This window comes from Ursus americanus, chromosome 8 (assembly GCF_024610735.1).
Source record: "Ursus americanus isolate L20-20 chromosome 8, mUrsAme1.1.p, whole genome shotgun sequence".
Lineage (NCBI taxonomy): Eukaryota > Metazoa > Chordata > Mammalia > Carnivora > Ursidae > Ursus > Ursus americanus.
The window spans coordinates 67,139,671-67,162,305 of NC_142134.1; positions in this window are offsets into that span (position 1 = coordinate 67,139,671).

Consider the following 22,635-nt stretch of genomic DNA (forward strand, 5'->3'; position numbering starts at 1 on the left):
TTTCCTCCTTCAGATTTATTGCTAGTGCTTCCACTGGCTGACCCCCTTCCAGAAGTTAGTGGGAAAACCACTTCAAGTAGGGGAGATATGCTCATGGCCGTATTTATTATTTTCTTTTAACCCACTGTAGGTATTACCACTGACAAGGCTTCCTTTATTTAAAATTATTAACATTGGTCATGTCGCTTCCCCTCAGAAGATATTGGAAGTTGCATGAGGAAGCTAGTCGGATCCTTGGGTGACTCGTAAGGTTTCTGTCATTCTACCACATCTTTCACCATCCTCGTCGATCTTTTATTTTGTCCACATAGCTTCTGTGCAAAATTTTTCTGTGTGTTTCTTAAACCTTATAGGGAAAACACACCTATACCTTCAAACAAATTAACTATTTTTGGAGGAGGTGTCACTGTAATCACTCAAATTAAGGCATAAGAAAGCAATGCAATATTTGTTACATAACAGAATAAGATTATAACCAGGATGATGTGGCTAGGGATGGTGTATGCTAGGTATGATGGTGAATTTTCTTTGATAAAGTATGTTTTCTCTCGAAGCCCATTTTCCAGCTTTGGGATACAATGGTGGGTTGGTGGGGAGAGGCCAAGAGCTGAGGAGCTGCCCTGACTTGTGGAGGAAAGCAAAGTCCAGCTGGCTGCGCCAATATATTTTTTTGCAGGATATGCTAAACAATTTGATAAATAAACTAGTTTTTATCACACCTCTGCAATGGATGGCTCTATGCCAAACACTATTCATTTCTCCTGTCTGATAGAGATACTGCAGTAACATCAGAATGTCTCAAATGTTTTCTATTTAGGACCTATGCTTAATTTTTTAAAGGTGTGTGCTTGGGACTGTGAAGGAGATCTGCATTTCTGACTGGCTGAGGAGGTGCAATAGTCATGATTTTTAGGGGGGAGTGAGTCAGAGAGAAGTGGATGGGTGGTCAGGGTGGAGACTACACCGCGTTCTCCTTGGGGGAGTGAGTTGGGGGAGTAAACTCACATAAAGCATTCCATCATTTGACACCCTCCTTTATGTGTCTCGAGTCTGGCTCGCTCTCTGGCTCTGTTGTGCTTCCTCTAATGTCTTTTCATCACGTTCTTAATGACCATAACATAAATATATTACATTAGAAATGAAAAAAAGAATTCTGAGAATGTGTTCCAGGAGAGCTGTTTTCTCTGCCCAGCACCCAGCTGTGCTTCTGGAGGACAAGGGCATGCCCAGAGGAAGAGGTGGGAGCCTCATGTTGGCATCTCAGCCTTATCCCCGATCCTACAGTCCTGAAAGTCACCCAGCCACTCTGAGTTGAGTCAGTCCGTGTATGAAATGGGGATATTCCTCCATATATTTCTGTTATTGTGAAGCATTCAGCAAATGGTAGCTTTGTCATTATTACTGATCTGGTATCTATAGGATGTTCTGTTTTTGTTTTCATTTTTTTTGGTTTGTTTCAAATGGAATTTTCCCCAAAGGTAATTGGATACGTGATCATCAGTGTGCTGCCTAGTAATTAGTAATAAAGAGAAAGTAACCTGGATAAATGACTGCAATTTTTAAACTCTTTTGCCTTTGATTTTATTAGTTTTCAATAACTGTAATTGCCATTTATTCATTCAACTAACATTTATTAAGTGCTTATTAAGGGCTGAGTTTTGTGGTTTTATAAATTATTTCTTTGTGATTCCTTCCTGCCCTATGTTACACTGCCAGTAGAGCCAATAAATTTGAGACAGTTAACTTAGCAAACCCACATGTGCTAAGATTTCGAAAAGCAGAGGGGAGCTGTGTCATGTGGTTTTAGCCAAGAAGAGGCAAGTACGGTGGGCAACCTAGAGGAGGCAGTAAGCCTTTCAGATATGTTCCTCTGAAGGAATTAGAGAGAGAGGCTGATAAGGGGGGAGCCAAGCAAGGAACATGAGGAAGCAGCTGGGAGAGAGAGGATCAATGGGATTATTTGCAGAAGAAAGAATGCCTCCACTACCATAGTACTGCAGAAACTACCAGCAAAGCCCACCAGAAGGTTCTATTCCTTGTCCAGAGAAATACTTCTGTGGCTAACAGTGATCAGGTAGTGAATGTTACATTTCTTACCTGTCCCTTGGATCTGTCTTCACTGTGTGATGTGTACAGACCTTCTTACTTTTTGAACTTTTGTGTACACATTGTGTCTGTCCCATATTGTTTAGCATTTAATGACTCATCAATCCTGTATTATTAACAGATTCGTGTATTAGAGTCATATCTCAAGTAGATTTGAGTCTTCTAAAAGACATTTAAAAATTTATTTATTTATTTTAGTGAGCAGGGAGGGGAAGAGGCAGAGAGAGAGGGAGAGAGAAACTTAAGCAGACTCCACATTGTGGAGCCCAACCTGGGGCTCGATCTCACCACTCCGAGATCATGACCTGAGCCAGAACTGAGTTGGATGCTCAAAACCTGTACCCCCGAGCGCCCCTCTAAAAGACATTTTAAAAAAATTTAATTCTCCAGCTCTCCCCAACACACCGTGTGCTGTATAGTATATCATAAATAAGTATCTGTTTCTTCCTATAATTATATGTGTTCCTTTCTGAGCCACATTATCAGACTTAAGCTGTACCACTTGAGCAGCCCATGGGGAACCTATCCCAAGGTGCCAAATCTAGGATGTGGTGGGGCTAAGGTCTATAACTGGATTTGTCAGAATCCAAACTCTGTCTTTGTCTCACTACACAGTTCTCCTTCCTTGAACTCAAACTCACTCCAAAGCACAGTGTGCTGACTTTCATTCTCAGGTCAGATATCACCTTAGTTAGGCATTTCCAATCCAAGACAGCCCCCCTGCCCCCAATGCCTTTCTTTTAATATCATCCTTTTGAAATTTATGTTACGGATAGGGTGACCAAAACTGAGGTACTTTGTAGAGTAAAAGGAGGCGATCTGAATCACAGCACAAACACAGGCATGAATCAAGACTGTCCCAGACAAACTGGGGTATTTGGTCACCTTCTCCATGGGAATTACCACTAAAATAATTTTGATGATTTACAAGTGTCTGTAAAACTTGAATGTAACTCCTTTCTAAGGGCCTTGTTTATTTTGTTCATTATTGTAATCCAGACCTTGCCTGGCACGTAACAAGTGTTCGGTAAGTAGTCATCTGATGTATGACTGCATTGCACTGAAGTACTTGTAGGGGCCAATGCTACATCGCCTGCTTCTGTTTTTCTGCTTGTCTTCCCCCAAGTTGGTAGGATTGTTACTGTTTGCCTCTATCACTTCTTGGGATCTCGGTCATGTCAGGTGCCCATTCTAATCTCTACTGTGGTTCTGCTTTTTCTTATCTCCACCCAGTACTTCTTTCCATTATAGTAACTGTCGTACATAATGCAGAGCACAGAAAGTCTGGCTTCTCTCTAATTGTACACAAAGGAGGTATGACTACACATTTAAAAGTAGGGGTAAATGCTGTATACTTGTCCATTTGTTTCAAAAGTCATATATCCTATGAGTGATTTATGTATAAATCTCTGTGTGTTTGCATTTTCTCATTTTTCTACAGTGAACATATTATATGGATAATGATTGCATTTTACTAATTTTAAGGTAATAAAATAGAAATTTATGGGTTCTTTGGTCTTTAGCTACAGTAAACCTGCTGGAAATAAGAAAATATGCCACCTTGGATGTACTATAATTTTAGAAGTATTACAACAGATATATTATCAGGATTTCAGTTTTCTGTCTGCAGTTTTCTTCTCCAGCTTGTTTCTAACTTTGAGGAAATTGTAGGTTTCTCTAGCTCAGTATTATCACCTCTACAATGGGAAGATTTCCATCAGGTCAGGTCACCAAGGTAGGATAAGAGACTTAAAGCCTGCCAAATCAGTCATGTTCCTCTTCTATAATATGTTTTCTTATGGGGCATACATAGAAGAGTTTCCTACCATCTTATAATTTCCTGAGCCAAACAAAAGTCAAAAGGTGTCAGAGAGCTATGAAGCCAGTTCTATAAAAGGCTTTTAGAACTTTAAAGATCAGTTTTATGCTGTGTCTACTAAAGTCCCCCAAGGGAAACTATACAGCCAACTGCTGGGCATTTACCCAAATACATGCGATTGTGCCTTCCAATCAGGCCCTCCTAGCCTGTCTCCAAGCAAAAGCATAGTCTGTGATCTCTGAAGGTTAAGAAATTTGTTGGAGCTCAATTAGTGAAAGTGCACAACACAATGACATTAACAAAGACAATGTCATGTATATCGTGCTACATATATAAATAGTTGTGTTGGAATGTATTATTGGACACAGACATGTGGCCTCTCAATGGACCATAAAAATCATTTCGTCTGATTTCTTTCTTTTCAGAAGAGAATATGGAGGCCCAAGTTACTGGAGTGATTTCACAAATGTCATGAGACTAGTTGGTCTTGCGACTAGTCCATTTATACTACCATTATAGAAGCACATTGTTCTCACAACTTCTCATTGTTATAAGCGCCTGTGATGGTAGCGTGGTTTGAGAGAAATGCCTGGGCTTAACTCGTCTTAGCACTGCCTCATCTTAGTAGGGCATCTTAAGCAAGTTTACATTCAGGTATCCCATGATGCCTGTTTCGTCATCAGAAAAATTAAGCAAACACAATTCCAGCTTGCCAGCAGGGACTTTCCGAAGTCAGCATTTTTAAGCACAGTAGTTGGGGATCAGTATTCATTCAAGTAGTGTTAAGCCCTGTTTGGATGCTGATAAATCATGGGAAGCTTGGCAGCTAACATCACTCAGTTGTTTTGGAGTCCTCGGAAAAGGTCAAAGTGTGTTCGGTTGATAGCAATTTAAAATTTTCAAAAAGTAAATAGAATACCTAACTTAAAGATCTCCTTTAGAAATGATACGATTTAGGGGCACCTGGGTGCCTCAGTCATTAAGCGTCTGCCTTTGGCTCAAGGTGTGATCCCAGGTTCCTGGGATCAAGCCCCGCGTTGGGCTCCCCGCTCATCGGGAAGCCTGCTTCTTCCTCTCCCACTCCCCCTGTTTGTGTTCCCTCTCTCACTAGCTCTCTCTCTGTCAAATAAATAAATAAAATCTTAAAAAAAAAAAAAAGGAAATGATACGATTTAAAATCTATATATTTAAATGGTTATACTCAATGATGCTTTACTACTCTCACCAAAAATCCTTTCCTACCCAAGAAGTGTCTGTAACTTATATATTGCTTCACTATGAGCAACATAATTTTTTTGCCAAAAACTCATGAGCGTAAAGTCCTTACATTTTTTAGACTAGTAGTTAATAAAGCCTTTTTTCTTCATCAATGGATAAAATTAATAACTGTATCCATCTTGCCTGTTTCCTGGGTTATATAAGATGTCATGGAATTGAAAATAGCATGGAAAAGTAGAAATAATCTATTTCAGAAGTCAGTAGTAAGAACCTGATGATTTCTTAAATTCTTTATGAAATACTGTAAGGAGAGAGGTGGTATACATAGATTTAGGAATTTAGGAAAGCCAAATTTATTTTATATAATTCATTTATGTTTTAAGATTTCAGTTATTACCAATACAATAAGATTAATCTGGAGAAGTATTTAATTATGAAATAATGAATTTTTAAAATCGCAGAGTCCATATATAAATTTAAAGAATACACAATGACTATACTCTCAGTTCAGGACAAGAAAAGCAGTCATTGGAAATGTGAAGTCAGCCTATTCAAGCCTCTAAAAATTTAGGCGAATGATATCCCTTCCTTTGTTTTTGTTTCATTTAACATGATACTGAAATTTTTATTTCAAAGTAAGCACTCTTTTTCCTGTTTATTGATGAGATTGTATACTCCAGAACCTGACCTCTATAGAGGGACAGACCTATGCTTGAAATCCGGCTTCACTGATCATTAGCAGTATGACCTTGGGCAAGTGAAGTTACCTCTCTCAGGCTTAGTGACCTCATCTGTAATAGGGGTTAATGACAGTACCACCTTTGCAAAAATTTTGCTAATTGTGCAGATCATGTGTGGAATTAAGACAGAGCCTGACACAAGGTCACTGCTCAGTAACATGTTTTTATAATAGTCGCGTGTGTAAGTTCATGGATGTTTATCGTGCCTCTAGGATGTGTGGCATGGCAAGAGCGCATGGCGAGGCATAGGAGCCTGCATGAGACTCCAGGTGCACCATAAAGAAGCTTAACATTTAGTAGAGGAATTATCACATATATAAAATAACTTTAATACAGACTTGAATAAGCTAAATACCAGGAAAGAGGTACAGACAGCGTGTCAATAGAATCCAAAGAGAGGGTTCACTCTGTTTTGTGGCAAGAGGCGTTTTAGTGGTGATAACATTTGACATGGGTTTTAGTGGCTTTGGGTTTGTAGATGATGAGTTGGTGATTGGACTTCCCAAAAGCAGAGAAACAGAGGAAGGGGATATATGGAGACAAATATATTGCTAGGGCTCATTCATCCAGCAGATATTTGTTACGTGTCTAGTCTCCTATAGACACTCTTCTGGGAACTTGGAATACACCAGTAAACAAAGGTTCATTGCTGTCCTATAGTGAGGAGGTAGATAATAATCATACTAAGTTGATTAGATAGTATGTTCATGGGTGATAGGTAATCTGGGTAAAAATAGAATAAGGTAAATGGGTTTGGGAGGGCTGTGGAGGTTGGGGTGTATATTAGTTTGCTAGGGCTGCTATAACAAAATACTATAGACTTGGTAGCTTAAACAATGACAATTTATTTTCTCAGTTCCAAAGAAAATTTATTTTCTCATAGTCCAAGCTCAAGGTGTTGGCAGGTTTGATTTCTTCTGAGGCCTTTCTCTTTGGCTTGCAGCTGGCCACCTTCTCACTATGTTCTCACATGGCCATTCCTCTATGATGATACATCTTGGATAGATTCCTATGTGTCCAGATTTCCTTTTCTTATAAGGGTACCAGTCATATTGGATTAGGGCCCACTCTAATGGCCGTACCTAACTGGATCACCTCTTTAAAGACCTTATCTACAAATACAGTTGCATTCTGAGGTAGTAGGGGGTTAGGGCTTCAGTATATGAAATTTAGGGGGGTTGGCAATGAGCTCATAACAGGATGGTTACAATTTAAATCGAGTGGTCAGGTTAGACTCTTGAAGAGAATGACATTAGGTCAAAATCTTGAAGCAGTCAAGAGAGCCATAGAAGTATATGGGGAAACAGACTCCAGGCAGAGACCATCCTGTGCAAAGACCCTAACACAGGCTTGTGTTCAGTGTGTTCAAAAAACTGAAAGTAGGTCAGTTAGCTGGAGCAGAGAAAAAAACCAAAGGGAGTAATTGGAGATAAAGGCGGACAAACAAAGGGGCCCAGAATATATAAGCCTTTACAGGCCATGGTGAGAAGCTGAGCATTTGCTCTGAGTGGTGCTGACGGCCACTGCAGGACTCTGAGCAAGGGAGTTCAATTCAATCATGCTCATCACTGGCTGCTCTTTTGAGCTGTGCAATAAAGCAGGAGTCAGCAAACTACAGCCCACGGGCCAAGTCCAGCCCATTGTCTGTTTTCATATGGTCCATTAACTAAGAATTGTTTCTATGTTGGTAAGTGATTGATAAAACAGCCAAAGAAGAATCATATTTCATGACAGGATAATTATATGAAATTCAAATGTAGCACCCAGAAATAAAGTTTTAGTGAGACTCTAACTCATTCGTTTGCATGTTACCTATGGCTACTTTTGTGTTATAAAGGTGGAGTTGAGTAGTAGTTAGGCAAGCTGCTTGGCCTGCAAAGCCTACACTATTTTCCATCTGATGATTTCAGAGTAAGTTCTCTAACCTCTATAGTGTGGGTCAAGGATCGAAACAGTGGGGAGAGTGGTGGCTCCAGCCAAGATTGTAGCAGAGGAGGCCATAGTGTGTGTGTGTGGGGGGGAGGGGGGTGGACAGTACTGCTAGTGAATCAGTGTGTTTGGGAGAAATGATGAGGAACGTGGATTGGGGAGAGGTTGGGGGTTCAATGCATTGCAGTTCAATGGGGTATCCCTCCAGCCTTTGAACAGAGATGTGCCGCTATCACTGCGCAGTGTTTTAGGAAGCCTGATGGGCAGCAGAAGACTAGGAGCGGCTGACTGCAAAGCTCAAGTCAAGAGGTATATTGGTGGCCTGGAAATGGAAAGATGAGGACAATAAAAAGGTAGATTCAAGAGTACCCTGAACATACTGGGCAGCTTTTTCATTTTCTGTGCCAGGGAGGAACCTTCTGTGATAATATAGCAGTTTTGCAACACCTTTAAAAATATCTTGAAGTGCTAGAATACTAGTATTCTAATTATATGCCCTTTGAGCTAAAATAGGGTGCTTCAAGTGAATCAGGCCGGATGCCTTTTACAATTTAGGCCTTTGGGTGTATGATATTGAAAATATGAACTCAAAAGAAGACCATCAGGAAAAAAAAAAAACATGAAAAAAGAATGATCAGTAATCAGTAGGGGGTCTGAGGAACTCCCAATCTGGATTTCCAACTGATTTAATTAGCATTTATTGGTTAAAAGTAAAAAGCTTTAACTTTGCACTTCTATTTTCTTGTATGAGCTACTTTTATAATCTAGATCTTCAACCTTAGTTTTAAAGTACTTCTATAGATATCCATTATCTTTGCTAAGATACCTGAGTCATGTTCTTTCCAATATATATTTGGAAGATTGATGGGTGAAAAGACACTAATTCAATTTTATGTGTTCCTTAAATCATCTCAATCATATTTTTTATGTAGAACTTTGCTTCTTCCTTAAAAATAACCCTTTATCATTATTGAAGGTGATTGCAATATTAATTATATAAGCTTAGCTGATATAGTTAAAGCAATGCTCAGTGTTTCATGTATTATGTCCAAAGTTACCCAAATTTGATTTATAACATATATTTTCTGACTTTATGGTGTCCCATCTTTCTGAATGCAGGTGATGATAAGTAATGCTGAGACACAAAACAGTCCAAATATAGGAAGAATAGAGTGGGCTAAAATCTTATAAGTCTTCTTTAAGAAAGAAGGAATTACATAGCATAAAATAGACTTCAAACCCAGAGCTGATTTATTCATATATGAAGGAGTACAACGTTCCTTGAATGAATATATTTCTGTTGACAGGATCTTTCAGACATAGCTATATTCTGAATTTGGACTAGTTAAAAGAAGCATGAAATATCTCTGCTGCAATGAGGAGAGGAAAGTAGGATCTCTTGTTCATCTAAAAATAATCCTTCTTCACCCAGGATAGAGAGGTGATTGATTATCCTCACTAGAATTTCCAAAGAAGAGTCATTTGTGGACAAGATTTGAGGATGACTTATCCAGGTTATGATTTAACTTTGGAAATGCCACTCAAGTTTTATATGCAGGTAATTGAGTTAGGAAGATGATAAAATTCATTTCCTATTTTCTGGTTTATCTTTCTTAAAAGGGGGGGGGTTCTTATTAGGCCTCAAAAGTTCCCTAACTCTGAGAAGTAAAAGACACAAGTGTCACAAATGTTGATAATGAAAAGAGCTGGTGAAGACAATGAATCCCAGAGCCTAGTAATGGGAGGCTGTGGCTCTTCTATCCATTCCTGTCATTTTTCAGAGAACCTGAGGCCCCACAAGGCCAAGATCATGACTGCCCTAATGCTTGGCATTGTTGTCTCAGTATCGTCGTCTCAGTTTATCCTTGTTGGTGGACTGGATTTATCTAAAAATTCAGTGGCCATGTTTGAGCAAGAACTCCATTCTCTAGCTAAGAACCACTTTCTCTTTCTGCTAGAGTCCAGACTACAAGTCCCCCTAGTGTCTGATGCCCAAGGTGGTATGAGTAAGCCGATTTTATGTGGCACTCGGACTTGGCATTCAGCAGCAGCTGGGTCGTATAATAAGGAAGTAGCCCTGTCATAATTTCTTTGAATCTTTTGATAGCATCATGGACACCCTGAGCTCCTACAAATCTATCTTTATCACCCCTCAAAAACCTATGACTCTCCATTTTTAACAAGAGAGCAGAGCTGAGGTCCAGTCTTCAGCAAGGGAAGAGGAGAAACCTAAATTTTGAGAACATACCCACATTTGGTTTAAAAGGTATTTTTTAATGGATTTATTCCATTTATGGCAAAAGAATGTTCTTTCCACGGGAATGGACATTTTCATGTTATGGTACATTTATTTAACTGAAACTGATTTATTTTGAAAACATCAATCCAGAGATTACACAGATATGGTAAAACCGGTTAAATAGTTAATACTATGCAACCATGAATGGGGTCCACAAAGACTGAGCTACAGAGACACTTCTCCACGCATGACTATGGCTGTCATATTTGGAGATGCAAGTGGCACAGCATAGGGCGAAAACCCATGGGATAAGAGCAACAAGACAAGTTCTAGTTCCTGATTTGTTGGGGAAGGATACTCAATCCAAGAGAAAGAGTACAGCTGGAAACAGCTGAGTGTAGTGCAGCTTTGCATTCTCAGATAACTTGCAGAAGTGTTAACACTGCAGTCTCCAAGATGTAATATTCAGAACAATTGAGGAACATTACCCACTCATCATAACCAGGAGGGGCTAATTGACCCCAATCATCAGCATATGCTCTTCCTCTTCAAAGTGACTTTTACCCAGATGCATACAGATCCAAACGCTTGTTTGAATTACATGTAGAGAAAGCCCACACCCACGAGCCTGTAGAAGAGGTGGGAAAAGTACATGAGTGTGCATGCACAGACACATGCATGTACAGTGTTAACTCCTGCTCGATCTGCGGCCTTCCATGTCCGGCAGAGCCGAGTTTCTGGTTATGACTCTAAGAAAAATACAGATAAGGATCTAATTCAATAAATGCAGCAAAAAGCTGTAAGTATTACTTTAACTCTGCTGACAAGTCATTAATATCCTCCATTCTAAATCCAATTTGTTAGAATTTTTAAAGCTTAGAAGATTGAGTGTGCTGATAGGATGCAGATTTATCTCCATTTCTGTTTTTATTTTTTTTTTTAAGATTTTATTTATTTATTTGAGAGAGCAAGCAGGGGAGTGGGTAGAGGGGGGAGGTGGAGGAGAGGGGAAGAATCTCAAGCAGATTCCATGCTGAGCATGGAGCCTGACATGGGGCTTGATCTCAGGACCCTGAGATCATGACCTGAGCCAAAAGCAAGCTTCAGTGGTTTGACAACTGAGCCACCCAGGCGCCCCTTCATTTCTGTTATTAAATACTCCCTGCAGGGTGTAAGGGTATGTTTTGGTATCTTTATGTGTAAAGATGAGTTGAGATGTTTAAAACCATGTGTAAAAGCACGTGCACAATAATTTGCCAATTAAATGCCATGTAAACTTTCACTAGTTCTTCAGTAACATTGACTACAACTCAAGTAGAAATGATAGACCAAGTAATGATTCGATAGTGTTTAATACTTAACGCTGAAAATCAGCTGTTTAGAGAAAAAGAAAAAAAAAAAACTCTTTAAAGTTGGCTATTAGAACATAGGAGACTATTTCATTATTCATTATCATTAGCTCGTTCAGTAGGTACAGTGCATTAGAATTGCTGGCTCAAGAGAAGATTGGTAGTTTTATAGGATAGTAAATTCAATAACACTTCTTTCCCTCTTGTTTTAAATTTATTTATTTTTAAATTTTGCCAGAGGTAGAAGTTAAATTTTTACAACATAGGATTTGGAATAAGATCCAAAAATATTAAAGAGAGATTTGTTCTTCTTCTTTTTTTTGATCTTCCATTTTTAATAAAATTTCCCTTCTTATTATTATTCATTGGAATTAACTTTCTGCCTTCATAATTAAGCATTGCATTTATTTATTTATTTTTGTTATTTCAGGTCAGTCCTGTGACTATTGTAATTCATTCAAGATTAGGCTAGTTAGTATCAGAATAGAAGTCGGTATATTTCTGGGGCGCCTGGGTGGCTCAGTCGTTAAGCACTTGCCTTTGGCTCAGGGTGTGATCCTGGCGTTCTGGGATCGAGCCCCACATCAGGCTCCTCTGCTGGGAGCCTGCTTCTTCCTCTCCCACTCCCCCTGCTTGTGTTCCCTCTCTCGCTGGCTGTCTCTCTCTGTTAAATAAATAAAATCTTAAAAAAAAAAAAAAGGAAGTTGGTATATTTCGATCAACTAAGAGAATCAAGAGGACATAAAGAAAATAATGTAAAGTAACATGCACTTTTTTTTTAAAGATTTTATTTATTTGAAAAAGAGAGCGTGAGCAGGGGGAGGGATAAAGCAGAGTCCCCCGTTGAGCAGGGAGCCCAGCGTGGGGCTTGATCCCAGGACCCTGGGATCACAACCTGAGCCAAACGCAGTCGTTGAACTGACTGAGCCACTCAGGCACTCCAAGAAGCATGCACTTCTGAGTCATCTTGAGTACAACCTCTTAGTTTGTGGCCATGGGCAAGTAACTTCAGCTCTCTGATTTCTTATTCATAGAGTTGTTTATTTGTGACAAGTGCTTTATAACCCAAGAGATGTTAGGTAATTGCTACTGGCTTCTGATGATCCCCACCTCCTAGCATTCATGTATTCTTGTCATCTCCTCTCACGTTGTACCAAGGTTGATCTCTGTGACCATTAGAAATGACAGACATGATGGCATGTCACATCCAAGATTACATTATAAAACATACTGTGGTTTTCACTGCAGTCACTCTGTCTGTTGAATCAGTCTGAGGAAGCCAGTGGCCATGTCATCTGGTTAGTTTATGGAGAAACACACATGGTGAGGAAGTGAGCCCTCCGTCAATAGCTACGCAAATGGACCTTATTGTCAAATCTTCAGATATCTATTGATCTGGCCTATGTCTTGAGTGCTATCTCATGAAAGACCTTACACCAGAACCACCCAGCTAAACCACTTCCAAAGTCCTGACCCACCAAAAACTGAGAGATAAACAGTTACTGTTTTAATCCATTAAATTTGAGGGTACTTTGTTATACAGCAATAGATAACTAGGACAATGTTGTTATCCCAAAATCACCCCCCCTCTATCCCTTGTAAAGAGCCTATGATACTTCCATGGAATCTGAGCAAGACAGCAAAGGTTAAGAAAACAAACATAACTACCTGTAAATATATACTAGACTGATAAAAACCGAACACATATTTAATATACATAGACCTTCCCCTCCCCCCAAGTGATAAGTAAATTATGACCAGAAGATTATTACCTCAATTAAAAAACCCAGCAGCTCTGGGAATGGGTGTTTCTTTTCCCCTTTTCAAAGGTGGAAACCAACATTGACAGAGGTTAAGAGGTAATCACAGGGTAGATGGGTTACAGAGCTGGCATCTTAAATGAGATCAGTCGTATCCCTGCTTTGTGTATTAAGGAAGCATCAGTCAAGCTCCAAGAGAAGGTCTGTGAAGTACACAGCTTTACTGCACAAACTTCATATTCCAGAGGATTTGTTTCCTTCAAGTTGCAGGATAGGCTCCAGGGGGATGTATTTGCTTGAAGTGTGACCTTTGAGTCAAAGGGGCATGGCTGGGATATAATTCAATTTTATAGGTATCTAACTTTGTTCCTGGGAATCATTAGACCTTTAAAATGAATACTTACTCTTGCAAGCCAACTGGGTTTCGTGTCTGCCCCCAACAAGTGCCTTGGAGCAGAGGCTTCAGGATGGTACTCTGGTTTGGAGCGCCAACCATCATAACTCCTGCTCCTGGGTGATGTTAGCAGAAAGGGGTCTATAAATCATACAGAAACATTAATAGAGAAGATCAGGTATAGCCAAGTGAAGACCTGGCTTCTGTTGACCGTCGAAATGTGATGAAGATTCTGTGAAGGAGAAATAATGGGGAAAGGATGTCCACGTAGGTAATAATTCTCCATGTGCCCGTGGTGAGAATTTTCTCCACATTCACTTGGCCTCTGTTGTAATTCTAAAGTAGATCCAAATCACTGTGTGATGGGAATGTTATCAGACACCCACGCAGAAGGACGAAGCCTCCAAAAACAGGCTGGTGGCTTCTGAAAAAATGGGCATGGTCTCTATCGTGGTGGCACAGGATCTTCTAGTTCCCTGTAAGAATTCCTTTATGTGGCTGGCTACATTTGAAGAATACTTGTTTGCTTTCCTAGCTAACCATTCTTGTTAGGTTTGGGGAATTCGGTAAGCTCTGACTGTTCATAATTCAATATTTTAGTGACACATTTTTAGGTTTCTAAATCAGTTTTATGAGGCATGTGATAAAAATAAAATCAAAATCTGTTGAACACTTATGGTGCTTAGTCAATTCTGGATATGACCTGTGAGAAACTGAGTAAAAACAAAATGACACTGAGCAACCCATTTTTACTTCATTTTTATTAAAAGAAAAAGAATGACTAAACCAGTGGAAAACATAACAAGCTACTAAAAATTTTGAAAACTTTTCATTCATAAGATTCTGTGTACTTATATTATCAGATGGAGTTGAGGTGCAGAATGTAAGTTAAATATGATGGATTTTCTTCTCCAGATTTCATGGAGATGTTACCGTTGAACTTTCAGAAATAGGTTTGATGTGTTGATTTTCACCCCACTTCAGATATGACTTGTTCAAATAGGTTGTGAATCCTAAGTGAGGGTATTATTTTTCTACCAATAAGTAAAATAAAATCTTAGCAGTTATGCATATTTTATACAGAAAACTAACAGATATTTTATTTATTTTTTATTTTTTTCAATTTATTTATTTTTAAATTTTTTATTATGTTAGTCACCATGCAGTACATCCTTAGTTTTTGATGTAGTGTTCCATGATTCATTATTTGCGTATAACACCCAGTGCTCCGTGCAATACGTGCCCTCCTTAATACCCATCACCGGCCTATCCCAGTCCCCCACCCCCTCCCCTCTGAAGCCCTCAGTTTGTTTACCAGAGTCCACAGTCTCTCGTGGTTCATTCCCCCTTCTGTTTACCCCCCTTCATTCTTCCCTTCCTTCTCCTACCGATCTCCCTACTATTCTTTATGTTCCACAAGCCATATGATGATTGTCTTTCTCTGCTTGATTTACTTCACTTAGCATAATCTCCTCCAGTCCTGTCCATGTTGCTGCAAATGTTGGGTAATCGTACTTTCCGATGGCTGAGTAATATTTGATTGTATATATGGACCACATCTTAATCCAGTCATCTGTTGAAGGGCATCTCGGCTCCTTCCAGAGTTTAGCTATTGTGGACATTGCTGCTATGAACATTGGGGTGCATATGGCCCTTCTGTCCACTACTTATGTATCTTTGGGGTAAATACCCAGTAGTGCAATTGCTGGGTCATAGGGTCACTGTCTTTTTAACCTTTTCAGGGACCTCCACACTGTTTTCCAAAGTGGCTGTACCAACTTGCATTCCCACCAACAGCTAACAGATATTTTATCATGGGCAACTGTTATTATGAACGGTTAGAAGATTTACATTTAAGAATTATTTAAAATGAGGTGGTCACGAGAAGTTTACTGTCTTTTAAGATATAGATATAATTTTCACAATGACAGCACTTTGAAAATCTCCGTCTTTCCCCAAATAGATCCTTTTCTGTAACCTAGAACAACAATAACAACAAAAGCATTTTACCTCCAATGCTTCTCAACTTCAGGGTTCAGGTTTATGAAAAGTTCCACGTTTGGCAAAAGATGATGATAATGGTGTAAAAAGTAAAGTGGTATAAATTGATATTGGAAAGTTGACCTTTCTGACCCTTGGTTCCCCCCTCAGTAAATACTGTAGTGGGCAAGAATAGGGACCCGGGACAAGACTGCCTAAATTCAAAGCCTGGTTTTGCGACCAATCCCTGTGTAACTTTGGGGTTTATTCTCTCTATGCCTCAGTTTCTTCATCTGTAAAATGGGGGCAGTGATAGCCTTTATTTCATGGTGCTATTATGAGAATTAAACGAGTTATATAGAAAAGGCTTCAAATCGTATTTGCTTCATAATAAGTACTATATTGGTGCTTGTTAAGGAGCTCATGTTAAGATGATCACAGGAAACAAAACGTTAGTAAATCCTGACATAATGCAGGTACTCAAGCCACAGAGAGAGATACATAGAGATGTGTATGTACATCGTGTTGATGTGTACTTCTGTGCTTTAGTGATGTATGAGTGCCTGGGTGTATGTATGAAAAAAGAGTTTATTAGTTCCAGACTTGACAATAGCTCCCAAATCCACCCAGATTAGCAGACTTTGTCACCCTCCCTCTCCAGGATCCCTGAATTAGTCAGAGAAATGTATTCTTCCTCAGCTCTTAGTTGGCTGAGGCAGATTCCTCACAAAAGGTTAGTTATTTAGACCACGGTTCTACTTAATATTTTAGAACTAGCACTGCTTGTTTTGAAATGTAGTATCTTCTTTAGTTTCATCGTCCTTTAATTTATAATTTAATGAATTTAATTGAATTAATAAATATACTAATTTTAGATATGCTTTGACAAAATGACTATGTCACCACCCGACCTCTTGCAAGTAGGTTATTTATGATTATATTTTCCCAGGCCCTTTCTTCAATCCCATATGGAGACAGTAGAACACAGATTTGACTTCCGCCTGAAGTGGTTCCCTGTGATCAGCAACAATGGTTATCATACTGTTGATTGTCTGCCTTATGAGTTAAAAAAAAAAAAACAGAAATAGATATAGACAGCACATACTCCTTAATATGTGCTTATCTATAAATCATACACATACTGTACTAAAATCTTGTACAAATTACAACACATAGAAACATTAAAGTGTAAAATAGTGAGATATATAATAAATAAGCATTTTTTAACTAATTAACAAAATTTAAACCTTTTCATACTAAAATGTTAGAATAATATATATTTTATCTTCTTGTATATAATAACAGGATATTTATAGTAACTTTAGTGCGAACAATATGATTATATCTTAATTATTTCTGAAAATGTTGATTTTACTTTTTTTTTCTTATTATGCTTCAGATCCAAACGTACTTTACATATTAAGGAGTTGTACTTTCAGTGGTTGAAAAAGTTCTTACATACATGTGTGTATCAACATAAAAGAAGCACATCATACCTCCTGCTGATTGAACCGTAATAGGCACCTTCCCTCCCATCTGTGCCTTAATACAGCCATGGTTAGAAGTCCACATAATACCTATAGGGTGAAGTTCATTTTTAGGATATAGAATGTAACTCTGATACCCGCTAGCATCTTGATAATTTCACATTGTTAGAGGTTCATTCATCTCTGATCTGACTATACCATCATTTCTTTTGCCCATCATTTGACTGAAACCAAGGTCTGCTGAGGGTCAGAAGAGTCACCTCTGCTATGTTCTTGTCCTGGGCAAACATTATGAGTATTGCTGTTTTATGAATCATCTGTTTCTGTTATCTCTTTTGTGAAAGTGAGTTGGGATGAAATAATCCTAAACAGTGTGTTCTCTAAAACTCCCTAACCAGGCACACACAAACCGGAAGACGTTGAGCAGTATGTTGGGCATGGACTAGTGTGTGTTGGTGCCCCACTGGATAGCCTGTACCACTATAGAACTTTCTCTCCTTCCATTGAGTACTTCTGTGCTTCAGTGACATGCAATCAGTGTGTTCGTTAAGAGTTATAGTGCAACTTAATTCTCTCTAAAAAAACAAATAAAAGTATTATTCATAATAGTTTATAAATATTTTCTTCCCATACCTTATTCCATACCCACAGTGGAGACCACCAATTTATAAGGAGGCAATAATTTGCCTCATCTTTCTTGTGAAACAAGACTTACCTGTGCCATTACACAGAGGCAGTCATCATGGGTTTGCAATTTTAGTATAAAAACAGAATCATGTCTGGGTACATTGCTATGGAGTGGATTTGCAGAGCCCCTTGAGCAGACTCTGATCATAGCACTACCGTGATAGTCTATTCCTCCCTCTTTCTCCAGTGTCCTCCCCCACCCGCCCCAACCCCAAGACTGTGAGCCCAATGAGATTAGTAATTGCATTGTTTATGTATTATGTCTTTAATCTTAGCTGAGCATATAGTAGGTTTTCAGTAGAAGGTTTTTGTATTAAAGAACACGTGAAATAAAGAACAGAGGTGGTTGGGGCTGCAAAGGAATATATGCTAAGCCATAGACAGGTGTGTAAAGGAGAATTCAAAAGCTAAAGTGAGATGAGCAGGAATTTTGTTAAGATCTGGCTGTGGTCTGAATGTTTGTGTCCACGTCCCCTCCCCCAGCCCCTCTACCCCCGGCCCAAATTCTTGTAGCAATCCTAATGCTCTGTGTGATGGTATTAGGAGGTGGGGCCTTTGGGGTGTGTTTAGGTCACAAGGGTGGAGCCCTCATGAATGGGATTAATGCTGTTTACAAAAGAGATCCTAGAGAGGTCCCAAAGAGATCCTAGAGAAGTCCCAAAGAGATCCTAGAGAGGTCCCTAGGCCCTGCACAGGAGGCACTGGGAACTGAGCGCTCACAGCTGCCGCACCCCGTGTGCTGGCACCGTGGTCCTGGACTTCACACAACTGTGAGAAATACATGTTCGTGTTTCTAAGGCTCCCGGTCTATGGCATTTTGTTATAACAGTCCAAACAGACTAAGACAGGGTTGCAGAATCATGGAAGCTTTCTGCAGTTTTCCGCTTTCCTGTCCTACTCTCTCATCTCTCCTGCAGAATAGTTTGGGTTTCCGTTTGGCTTTGTCATCTTCCTCTTCAGTTGTTTCCTTGGGGGGGGGGGGGTACAGCAGGGGGGGCTATAATGGATCTCATAATGATGTAGTTGTCTTGTTTCCCTCCCAGAATTTTTGGCACGATGATGATAATGTTTGCTTTGTTGTTTTGTTGTTGTTGTTTGTTCGTTTGCTTGTTTACATTTATGAGTGGTTGTCCATTTTTCCTTCTTCTTGTCATGCGCCTCCCTTCTCTTTTTATGCCTCCCTGGTCAGTGGAGTTTAGAAAAGTCTGGAGTTGAGGAAAAGTAAAGCGAGAAGAAAAATCTATTTTGGGCCCACCCCCAACTCCTTATTGACTACCACTAGCTGAAGTATATCCTTTAAAAAGACCTGAAGGAATGTCTAGAGGAGTTTCCATTAATGCCTTTTATCTAAAAGACAGCTTTGGCATTTTCACTTAATGTCTGTAAAACTGCTCTGAGTAAGTACCATGTGAAACACAGAGATTAGTATTGTTAATTTAATGCAGTAAGCTTAGAGTCTTTATAAGATACAATCTCCTTTTGAACTTTATGTTCAAATCAGTAGAGACCAGAGCAGAGTTTTTCCGAGGAATATTAACTCTGCTGCTTCATATGTTAGGCAAATAGAAGAGCCAGAGAAAATACAAATACTTGGGCTTTAACACCGGCATAAATCACACTGATATATGGGAAAGTAGGCCTTTTTTATTTGTTTTTTCTCATAAACTGCTGGGGAAATTGGATGAACTTGCTCTATAGATAATGGATACAGTAATGTAGGGAGATGATCTGTTGCAGTGATGCACTTGGAAAGGCTCTAATGAGGTAAAGATCCAGCTCAATTGATGGACATAAAAAACAAAAACACAAAAAACAAAAGTTATTATGGACAAAGTACTGTATATTTTATCCTCAAGCTGTTCCTCTAAGTCACAGAGATGCAGTGTTACCTCGGTAAGTGCATTATGCTCTCATCTTAAAAAAGTAACAAAGCTGAGACATTCCAATTTTATTTTTATGCATTCCTTTTCAAAGGTTATCTTTTATTTTGAGAGAATGTTTGAAATAAAATGTTTGAAAGGAACGTAATAGTCTTCGATAGGCGGGAGCAGCAGCAGTATATGTACAGTCAGAGAAATGCTTGGAGCAAAATGGCGCCAAAGAAAACACAGGGGATTTAGTCAGTGATTGTTTTGATATTAATAAATCTATTTGATATTAATAAACTTTTTACTATGTAACTTTATTTATTTATATTTTTATTATTTTTAAAAAGATATTTATTTACTTATTTGAGAAAGAGTGAGAGAGAGAGAGAGTGAGCATGGGTTGGGGGATGGGTAGCAGGAGAGGGAAAAGCAGACTCCCCTGCTGAGCAGGGAGCCCTATGCAGGACTCAATCCCAGGACCCTGGCTGGGATCATGACCTAAGCCCAAGGCAGATGCTTAACCGCCTGAGCCATCCAGGTGCGCTACTATGTAAATTTTTGACAAATGTATCTTTTACTATGTTTTACTATATTAAAATTCATTTCTTCCTTTCTCCATCTGCAATAATTCAAAATGACAAAAGACCAAAAGGGACTCCATGTATTGTTAGGGGAAGAAGGACGATTTCCAGGGATCTATGTGGGTGGCCACAGCTGTGTCTACAAGTGGGAAATGGAAGATCTGGATAAAGAGGGTCTTCTGTTTCCAGCATAGTTTGGAGTTATCCACACAAGTTTTGCAAAGCGGCTGGTATGTCTTTATGATTTACCCTCTTGCCCATTGCAAACAGCAGAAATTCCATTGTATGCAGGGCCATCTGGCTATGTGCCTACTTGTGATGTGCCTACTCTGTTTTAACTTTTCATCTGCAATCTTCTCAGAGCCGTGACTTCGGTTTTTGGTATTTGTGTTGATTAGCTTCTATAAAGAACCTGGGTATGTTTATTTAAAATATGGGGGCAGGGGTCTTCAATGAAAAGAGTAGAGCTACCCTATGACCCAGCAATTGCACTACTAGGTATTTACCCCAAAGATACAAATGTAGTGATCCAAAGGGGCACATGCACCCCAACGTTTATAGCAGCAATGTCCACAATAGCCAAACGGTGGGAAGAGCCACGATGTCCACCGATGGATGAGTGGATAAAGACTATGTGGTTCATATATATGATGGAATATTACTCAGCCATCAGAAAGGATGAATACTTGCCACTTACATCGACGTGGATGGAACTGGAGGGTATTATGCTGAGCGAGATAAGTCAATCAGAGAAAGACAAATAATATGGTTTCACTCATATGTGGAATGTAAGAAACAGGGCAGAGGACCATAGAGGAAGGGAGGGAAAATAGAAGGGGAAGTCATCAGAGAGGGAGAAAAACCATCAGAGACTCTTAACTATAGGAGACAAACTGGAGGGGAGGTGGGTGGGGGGATGGGGTAACTGGGTGATGGGCATTAAGGAGGGCACGTGATGTGATGAGAACTGGGTGTTATATGCAACATACAAATTAATGATAAATTAATTACATCTAAATCTAATGTAGTACTCTAAGTTGACTCATTGAATTTAAATTAAAAAAAAAGAAAAGAAATGAGTAGTGGCCATTCCTCAGCTTTTCCTGGCTTCTTTCCAAGTTTGCAGTTGTATTAGGAATTAGGTTTATAGCTATGTACCACTTACTATGATATTATCAGTCTCATACATGTGTCTTTAAATGCCTATTCCAGTCTTTTATGGCTTCTCTGCCCACTATCCCTAACTATGGAAGAGAAAGAAGGGTTAACAAGAACAAATCTTCCGTCTTATCCAGAGAGGCCCTGGACATGGGAGACATCTACAGAAGTTTATAAAATTTTTACTTACTGTCCCTTTCCTGAACTTTGGGAATATGCTGAGTAATTAGAGAATCAGTAGTAAATCTTAAAAATAATGATTTTTCCTTTCTGTAAAATGACAACAGCAGTAATTGATCAAGGGCCCACTCTATGTCAGGCACTGTGCTGATCCTTTATATATGCTATTTTATTTAATCTTTGCCAAAAAATACTACGATGTGCATTAATAGCCAGCCATGTTATATATAAAAAAAATTAAGCATCCGTGAATTTAAGTCAGGATCTTCCAATGTCTGGAATGCCAAGGCTTGTTCGTTCGTTCGTTCTTTCTTTCTTTCTTTCTTTCTCTTTCTTTCTTTCTTTCTTTCTTTCTTTCTTTCTTTCTTTCTTTCTCTTTCTTTCTTTCTTTCTTTCTTTCTTTCTTTCTTTCTTTCTTTTTCTTTTTCCCTTCAGGCTCTTGGAATATGAAAAATTAAATAATACTAAATAAGTTCATTAAAACTATTGTGGTGATTTAAAAATTATATGTGTAACAAAGTCAAAATTTGAACACAAGAACAATGCAATAAAATCTAATGCATAAATCTTCACAGTATGGTAAATCAAAAAAAAAATTAATCCATAGTGTGTTACAGATGACATGGTTAGAGAAAGGAGCGGGACTTCTATTTGTATTATGAATGTCATTTTTTTAGGCTCTTATATGTATTTCTGGGAAGCAACTGAGACACAGGGGGATGAAATAACCTGCTTGTGGCCACACAGCTAGTAAATAACTCAGCTAAAAGATGAGCTGAGGTGTCTGACCCTAGAGTTTAATGCTTTTAATGACTCTGCTAGGCTATTTCCCTAGGCAGACTCACATCCAAACTTTTTTTACTACCAGAAGCCATTTGCATCTTTCAAATAACAAGATAAGTAGAAATATTTATTTGACTTAAATTTATTTTGATAATAAATACTTTCTCAGTTTCCCACCATCTGTATGCCTGTTTAAATACTAAGCTATACGGTATTTCTTTTGGTTGCTTCTGTTTTTATTGACAGATTCACCTGCTGAAGAGCCTTCATAGGGTAGTTTAAATGTAACCAGTGCACAGAACCACAGTGTAATTCACAAGCACTAGCAATGGATATGAACTCAGAATACTTGGGTCT